The sequence below is a fragment of the Sinocyclocheilus anshuiensis genome, unplaced genomic scaffold (genome assembly GCF_001515605.1).
Source record: "Sinocyclocheilus anshuiensis isolate Anshui unplaced genomic scaffold, SAMN03320099.WGS_v1.1 scaffold152, whole genome shotgun sequence".
Lineage (NCBI taxonomy): Eukaryota > Metazoa > Chordata > Actinopteri > Cypriniformes > Cyprinidae > Sinocyclocheilus > Sinocyclocheilus anshuiensis.
Genome location: NW_015555781.1, coordinates 2,167,531 through 2,177,113, shown reverse-complemented (window position 1 = coordinate 2,177,113; position 9,583 = coordinate 2,167,531). Strand labels below are relative to the sequence as shown.

The 9,583-nt window shown below is 35.0% G+C and overlaps 1 long non-coding RNA gene across 1 annotated transcript in view; it reads left to right on the top strand.

Moving 5' to 3' along the window:
- The window catches only part of LOC107674735 (uncharacterized), a 21,449-nt gene extending 18,772 nt beyond the window's left edge, over window positions 1-2,677 (top strand). The window contains exon 3 of the long non-coding RNA XR_001632530.1: window positions 2,666-2,677. This is a non-coding gene — a long non-coding RNA (uncharacterized LOC107674735). The remainder of the gene's footprint in view (window positions 1-2,665) is intronic.
- The last annotated feature ends 6,906 nt before the right edge of the window (window positions 2,678-9,583 follow it).

The following is a 9,583-nucleotide window of genomic DNA, read 5'->3' as shown; positions in this document are numbered from 1 at the left end:
ATACATAGTCAATTTGTTAAAATATACTGAGGTCACGGCTCGCTGGACGACCCTTGATTTAAAGTGTAACATAACAAATTTGAAATCGGTTTAATCAGGTGGACTTCGAATTTTCAAGATTCGATTCCTTTCAAACCCTGACTGAATTAATAGTAATTAATTCCCTAAAATAAAATAAAAGTAATCAAGTCATTACAACAGAAAAGAGAAGTGTTACAAGAAGACCTAAAAACATAATGACTGCACATAGCTGCTGTTGTTCTTAAAAAGAACCATCCCGACATCCCGAAAATGTACCAGGAACATCTGCTTGGCTTATTTTGAGGCACCCCACGGACATACATCAGCACTGTAATCAGTCATCTTGGCAAAACTACTGCAATTTTCCAGACTGTTCAGAGCGGGCATAATTATCTCTGCGAGTCACATGACTTGTGTTCAGCAGCTCACTGTTCCTTCGCTCCTCTAGCAATGCTCAAAACATTTTGATGGTACATATACAGTTATGAGACATGTAACAGTATGACAATTCTGTGATCATGAATGGAAAAATATTATGGCAATATGAAATACTTTCATATAAAATATGTAAATATATATTTACATATAAAAATCTTACAATTTGAGGCATGAAACTATTTTTGACAACAACCCTAAAATGTCAATGCTCTCTGGGAAAAGTACATTATCCTACAAATTACAAACTTCATTATTTTTCTTCTGTTTTTCATTTCTCTGTTTAAAAAAAGCAATCTGTTTCATTTCAGTCTAATTTGTTTATTTCCGAGCAACAAAGTTCTGCAGTGATAAATAAATTGAACCATCTAGAATTTTCCCTGCAGGCAATATGAATGATGTGCCCTTCAAAATGATTTGAAGTTTAGGGCAGAGCAGTCATGGTTCTGTACAGATCAGTTTCTTTCAGTATGAAATAGTTCTGGTCAACAAGAAGTGAAGCTCATAAACCCATCAAGCACCTGCATATTAATGCAATATGATGCAGAGAGGATCCCTGTTCCCAAATACTGAAGTCATAACAATAGCTTTGGGGTGGGGAATACATAAATAGAGTGAGTCAGCGTGCTAGATTTCATTTGCATCTTCCATGTAATTCAGTCATTTGACTCAGTATAGCTTAAATGCTAAAGCTTTTATGGGGCTTTCACATGCCTTCTTATATGCTGTAGTTATGAAATGTTGTACAGCAAGGTTGCATGCACACAATCAAAAAATCAAAAATGTGCAGTTGTTACCTTGAATCATATCTTATCTAACCCTCAAAAATGACTCATGTTAGTCTAATCTGAAATAGTTTGGTTAATTATTGTTGCTTCTGGCTAAAATACAAGTCCCCTATCCATAATATTGCTTTCTCCAAATGAAAAAAAAAGAAATCATCTCAGCTGAATCAGGAGAGAAATATGCACAGATCAAGCGAAAATGGTCCAAAATAGTTCTAAACAAATATATCAGTGGATTTTGATGTGAGAAGACAACAGGAGATGGACTTTTTCACTGGCAGAAGCGTTACTTAGAAGTATGGACTTATTTTGACCAGAAGTGATGGTTTAAAGTTATTATACCTTATTGATGGATGTGTTTCTTACAAACACACAGCTTTTCACTTCACAGAACACTAACTGATGGACTGGAGTCGTGTGGATTACTTGTGGATTATTGTGATATTTTTATCAGCTGTTTGGACTCTCATTCTGACGGCACCCATTCACTGCAGAGGATCCATTGGTAAGCAAGTGATGTAAGACTAAATTTCTCCAAATCTGTTCTGATGAAGACACAAACTCATCTACTTCTTGGATAGCCTGAGGGCGAGTCAATTTTCAGCAAATTTCCATTTTTGGGCGAAGTATACCTTTAAACACTACTTTATACTTGGATGCCATTAATTCATATGTTGCATGAGAAAAGGTTATTTATTTATTTATTTTACAGTGTACTAGGTAACATTTATTTTGCATGATGCTGCATCCACACTATTATATGTCAATATAATCACAATATGACTCTCATATCAGCCAGAACAACACAATCAAAAAAAATAAAAATAAAAAAACACCATGTGATCCATTGCGGTTATAGCCTGAAATACCTGCAAGAAATATGAGTTTAACAAAGCTGATTAAACAATGATTATGAATTTGTTCTTGGTGCTTTGAGAACAAATTGGGGCTAAAACTGTCATTCTTGGGGCTGCACTCTTGGCTCCCTCTGTTTATTATATTATAAAACCAAATGGGGAATAAAGCAGTACAGAAAAAAATTACTCTCAACACACTGAACAATGTAATGGCAAAAGAAAACAAAGCAATAAGCCAAATAGGAATCAAAGAGAATGAAACAAATGTCATTAGCAATGCTGCAATAAATGCTTCAGTAGTTTCATATTGATTATCAATATTGAATACTGCATTAATATTTGTGTTAGCTTCAGGTTTTGCTGCCTAAAAGATCTAGTATATCCTATCAAATATTATTATAGTGTTCTTGACATGGTAACCAGGTGATTCTCTTTCATGGAAGTTTTTATGATGACACAAAAAAGGACGTTAATAACTGAACAGGCATGGCTCATGTTAGTTGTTGTGGCATTATTATGCCAAAAACAAAAAATAAAAAAGGAAAATTAATTGCACAAAAGCATCAGTAGCTCAACCAGATGAGATGAAAATGTGATTCCATTCAAATGGCCCTACATGCAGTAAACAAGGCAGTTTTAAGAGCAGTTACGAAGAAAAACCCTTCCAGGTGGCTTCAATGTTAAATCTACTGTGTAAAAAGCTTAAGCAATCTCTTTAAATGTCTGTTATAATGTTATTAGTGCGCAAAATGCTATTTAAATTTATTATGAAAACTTTATTTCCGAAAAGTGATTTCTATAACGGCCTTGAACACGTATAAAGTATTACTGTTTCAGTCAAGATTCACAAATGCAGGGCCATGCATTTAAGACCCTCCTGTTCAAAATTGGTGAACAGAATGGTGAAATGGTGCTCCAAACAGCTAATTTAGATCTGCAAATTAGGTACATCCTTTCTTTCTCTGTTAAAATGTAAAAATGCAAACTAGCACAACACATTTATGTATTCCATCATGGTTCTCTGTTAGACTGTGTGAATGATAAGTACTGTGTTGCTTTGTTCAAACTTGGCCCTCAGCACATCTTGACATCATAGATGAAATGCTTACAGAATTAATAAATAATAAATTTATAAATATATCAATATTTATAATATATTATAATATTTATAATATTTATAAATATATCAATAATAAAGCTTTCTTCTTGTAGAATATATGTTTCTCTGGAACATGTAGACAGAAATGTAGCATTTTTATTAAAAAGCATTTCTAATGCCATCAAATATGACATTATAAGTACAGTATGTGAATTATGCAAGCACGTTTCTTTTTATATTTACATTTTTTTTTTACACTTTCCACTCCGCTGTGGTTCATTAATGTGAAATAACAATATAAGGTAATTTATTTAATAAGGACGTTATTTAGTTTGAACCAAACTAAAAAGAAGATTAAAATTAATTGGAAAGCAGTAACACCAAAAATCCTCTGAGTTCTCCGTATGCTTGAAAGGTCTAATTAGGAAGCTGACTGCTGACTGGGTTCTGATGTGTTTTTGAGTTCCCAGAGAAAGCACACCCTGACACTCCCATGATCCCACAGGTCCTTGTGTCAGTTTTAGCATTTCAATAAAACAAGTACATAAAAACATGAGAAAAGATAAGAAGCATGGCATGTAAGTAAATATTTTTTTTTAGAAAAGCAAACTTTATCAAAGGCATGTTGAGAACGTACACATCAAATTCTCCCAGAGCTCTTCCTTTGATGCGCATTGTAAGGGTATAAAGATGGTACCTTCTATAGCTGTATAATATATAACCTTCATAATGCAAATGAGCTGGAGTTTCATGTCTCCATTAAAATAAATATATAAATAAATATAATCAAGCATGAACTGCTGTGGGCTTATGTGGCACCTCACAAGATGTGTAACGTCTTAATTGATTATTATTATTATTATTATTATTATTATTATCACCTTCTATAGCTGTATAATATATAACCTTCATAATGCAAATGAGCTGGAGTTTCATGTCTCCATTAAAATAAATATATAAATAAATATAATCAAGCATGAACTGTATGTGGCATATGTGGCACCTCACAAGATGTGTAACGTCTTAATTGATTATTATTATTATTATTATTATTATCAATGTTGAAAACAGTTGTGCTGCTTAATGTTTTGTGGAAATCGTGGTAATTTTTTCAGTTAGGCGTTAAGTAGGCTGTGCATGTCCTTGTGGTTCCATCACTGTTGTCATGATGTCACTTGAGTAATTGGTCACTTGGTATTTACAGCTCAGTTTATTTGTTCTGTGGTTCCATGAGCAAAGATGCTCCCTGGAGGTACATCATCTGAGCAACTGCCAGTGAGATGATTGGGAAACAGCTTTTTCCAGGTATTATCCTTGGTAAAACCTGAAAATTAATCATGAATTTTTTTTTAACCTTACCTAGACTTTTACTTATCACCCTACTGTTATTTCCTAAATGCAAATGCAGAATTTCTGTACAGCATGAATTAAGAAACAATTTAAAGAAAGTCTTTTCAAAGATAACTTTCTTGGGGTGACTTCCAAATTTTCATTTTCATGACCAAAACATTCACATTTAAAAACAACATTTACATAACTAATTGCAACTTCATTGTGTCGCCATTGTTTGTAAGGTAACTGACATTGTGTTTGGAAGGTATTTGAGCAATAAACTCACAGTGCTGTTTTTCCACTGCATAAATAAGCCAACTACGATAATGATTTTGGACTTCACAAGCTGTTATATTTGTTCTGGCTTGTTTCAGCAATGAATTCTGCACTATGTCTTCAATAACAGAGTCAATCCAACGTTTGTTGGAAAGCACGTGTTTGTTTACACTGAGAACACTGTCACGGAAATCTATTTTCACAAATAGTGACAGCTTATCGAAAGCTTTGTTTCTTTCTGTAAATGTCGTGTAACAAAGTCTGCTATGTTGTTAAGTCAGAATTTTCCCAAATCACCACATTTGTGACACAATCTTAAAGTGCCCCTATTAAGGATTTTTGAAAATGACCTTTCATGCAGTGTGTAACACAAGTGAATGAAAACATCCTGCAAAGTTTTTGCCCCTATTATGTATTTTTGAAAATTACCTTTCATGCAGTGTGTAACAGCTCTAAGAGAATGAAAACATCCTGCAGAGTTTTAAATCTGAAAGTGCACCGTGTATAAAGTTATTGTCTCTCAAAAGAAAGAGTGGATTCTGAATCATTGAAACGTTTTTAAAACGAATCCCAAGCCGTTTCATGTTGACGTCAACATGAAACATTAGCATATTGCCCGCCCACTTGTTGTCTTTTCACGTTGGTCTGAATGAAAATGCAATTTTTCAATGCAAAATTAATTTTTTGCCACTAGGTGCTGCTTTTGGAGCGGTAAAAATAGCGGTATCCCCGGCAACGCTGTACACAAAGCAACACTGCACAAATGCTGCTTTATCAGGCATTACAGTCATGATGAAATGAAAATGAGACCAATCGGACCAATCACCGCAGATTAGCGTCACGCAAGGGCGGAGTTTGGAAAAATGAATCGTTGAGCGAATCGTTTGGGAGTCGTTGAGCAAATAAGGTAAAAATAAATGCATATTATAAGACAATGAAAGTGTTTTTTGACCTTGCGTGCATGTCAACCTGTTGTTGGGGACTCCCAAAACCAAAATATGAACCTTTCATAACCCATAATGGGGGCACTTTAACCTCTATGCATGCACTTGCTATCATTCAATTGTTATCTTCTTCACATAGCATGGATTATGACTAGTCAGTATCGCTGTCATCTCAGGGATCTATTATCAGCCACATCTTGTGTTAATCCACATTTCCACCATACTTGACTGCAGTGCTTGGCTGTTTTATTTCAATACTGTACAGTAAAATGCATTCTGAAACTGCTGAGCCTTTCATATCATCTGTATCGGTTGTAGAAACTGCAATTGTTGTAGAAGCTGCAGCGATTACAGTGTTAATGCCACTAATAAATAAAGAACACAACATTATGACCCTCAGAAAATGTCTCAAGTATCTGTGTGGACTGTATAAATCAGAGCAGAGACAGTCAATTTAAACAAAAAACATCTTAATGAAGCGTCTGACAAAATAAGAGGGAGACGGAAATGAAACCAGCTGCGGGAATAGCCTACACTTCCATAACTTCATCTTGCTGACATTATTTATTGTTTATGTTTATTGGTATTGATCCCTGTGGAAATTTTAAAAGCCTCAAAGGGATGATGATATGTCTGAAGTTTGTTATTATAATGTTGAATAGCATATTCATGTAGAAAGGTAAAAACTCTTAATCCTTTTTGCTTTTTCACTGCCCCATGAGTAATAAAAAAAAACATGCAAATTCTGTCAAAGCTTTGAAAGGCTTATGTGAATAACGTGAGCTATGATAATTTCCTATTGAGTTTGTTGCACGTTTGCCTTTGATTTCAGCTCTAGTTCTCATAATTAACTGATATGATTTCACTATGACCTCCAAGCTCTTCTACACCAAATGAAAAACCATTTGGGGAAAATGGGTTAAGAAGTTCAGGGCATCTGGCATTCTCCAGACTAATGATTTCTGTACTGACATATTAACCAACCTTTGCTGATTGAGAGAGACGACCTTCTCTGACACTTCTTTGGAGTCCACCATTAAAGGATGCTCACAGCAACCCAATATTGGCATCAAACCATCTCAACATCCCCAGTTAACTGACGTTATACTTTTGGCCTGAAACATTAATTACTCCTTGTCTATGGGATTTATTTACTGTTGTTTTACTTCCTTAAAAAGCATCAGAAAGCAATTTGGTCATGCTTAATAGTACAGTGAATTGCAATACTACTATTCTTTATAACCACACAGTAAATGCACTCATTAAAAATGTAGCCTTTTGACATTAAACAGTTTTTGTTTTCAGCATAACAATTTTGGTGAACAGGAAAAGTATTAGAACTATGTCAGAATGTCTTATTTGTTTGCATTAAACAAAATGTACAGTAATGGCAGCAGCACCTATGCATGAGGGTTAACAAAAATCTTCTAAAGCTTCTTTATTTCCAAGCTTAAACTAGATTTTGAGTCCCAGTTCAGTGTGAACTTTTGAACTCCATATGTGCACACACATGCATAGAGACACTCATGGCTCTCATCTACATGTGTGTTGTTGGTGTTTCTAGCTGTTAAACATGGTCCCGGCGGAGGAGCAGTGGAGAGATGTGTCACGTTCATGTCCTTGAAGGGCTCTAATGTGGGAAACCTTGGCTTGAGCAGGACAGAGCTCAAGTATTTCATTACAAATAATGATTTCCATTAATTGTGCTCTAAGATGCAAACATTACACTGGAGGAAATACTCTGCAGTCTTGTCTTGCAGAAGCAGATGTTTTGTAGTCTTTTATTCTGTTTTCTTATCTCGTTTCTTTCTATCTAAAAGGGATTATGTTTCTCACTTGTAGGCCAATCAGGGTGTTGTAATTCACAGGTCCCGCTGATTGGTTGTGGGGAGGTTGACAATCAATGGCAGTGCCCATGGGATTGTTGTGATTTATTGATGTACAGTTCATCACAGATACTTCCTCTAAACAAGTTTACAATCATTAATCGGGTATGATGAAACAAAGAAATGTCATGCTATTCTGATGCATATTTCATGATTTAACGGTGTGCACAAGCCTACTGTATGTGTATGCGCAGTACTTCAGACCTTCTTCAGAAAAAAGACTACCTTTTTTAAAGAAATGCAAGAATAGAATAGAAACAACATATCACATTAAAGAGCAATAGAATTAGACAAGGTTGTACATCTCATAACACAGTAAATACTAAACAAAAATTAGTAGTAAAAATTAAACAACAATAATGTTAGTATTGCTTTCATGCACTTTTATAACTTTCTGGTATATTCATCAAGTATTTGATCAAATTGAAGTAGTTCAAATAAAGGAATTCCTGGTATAAAATAACTGGTTTGGTCACTTTAAATGAGTCATATCCTCCTGGTTTGAGTGTAATGATTGGATAGCATTATATTGCAGACAGACTGGAGATTAATCATAATAAACATGTCGCCACAACAAAAACAGTAACATTAAAAATAAAATTAAAAGAGTGTATTCCGATTAGTTCTCCTGCAGGAAATTGAGCAGTGTGCAGATCCTCATTTATCTGATGACAGTGTGGTGACACCGGCAGCGCTGACATGTTTCACGTTAAAATGGAAGATTACACACAGGGTAGGTTATCATGTAAGGCTAAATACACAGTTTGAAATACTGATGTTTATTATCAAATTCAACCAAGTCAAATCCGGATGTGACGACACGCGGGCTGTGATAAAGGTCTATTGTAGGCTACCATCATTTTGTTAAAAATAAGAACAAAGATGCAAGTAACAAACACTAGGACAATTACAATATAAGAAAAATACAAATGAAAAAACGTGCTTTAACAGCAACATTCAAGTAATACAAAAATGTAATAATTACATAAAAATAAAACTGCATAGTTTTCACTGTATGAATTAAATATGCAATGATTCTTATTAAAGCTTCTAAAGTTATTCAGACAAGAGCAACTGAGTGATTTTGTCATCATTACAGGCACAGACAGACAGCAGCAGGTATTTTAGGCTGCTGTCACTTTAAGACCCGCGATATTGACACAGTTGTGATTTCCAACTACCCACAGTGTTTACGAGAATACAAGAGGGGCTCTATTTTCTCATATTTCTTTATCGCTTTAAGGTACACGATGTGCATGATACAACAAATTTTATCATTAAGTTAGTATCAAATATCATTAGATATGAATGCTATCGTTCGAAAGGACCACGTGACGCATTCCATTCTCTTCCGCTTTTTTTTGCATTACATTCTGCGCGAGCCTTTATGACTTCACAATTCTCTTATTACAGTATTTAATGGCATGAAAATCACTTGCTCATTTTGTGGGTTGAAGTGTCTTGAGTATTTGATAGCGACTATTAACGAGTGGCAAACGGTGTTATCATGGGACTGCTTTCAAGACTAAAAAAAGCGACCGTTTTGGAGAGTGTAGGCGAACCCTGTGTACAAACCAAAGACTCCCCCACCAGCTCGGAGAACCGTCAACCTAATCCGTCTGATGCTGCTGAGACTGCTGGAGGGAGAACAGAGAAGAAGAAGAGCTTCTGGAAGTGGCCCGCTCTTCACTTTCCTTGCCGCAGACCTGGAACATATGACCTGGTCAAAGCTGAGAAGAAATGCGGGATAGAGGCAGGAACGTATCAGAGACATAGTGATGGTACAATCACATCAACATGATGATGCAAATATTGATAAATGACTGATTGTTCAGTTACAGAAACTTCTGTTATCCTTCCTTTTCATAAAAAAAAAATAATAATAAAAAACTGCAAACATTATCACACCAAACATTTTTGAGTAACAGTTTATAACAGTATATATATA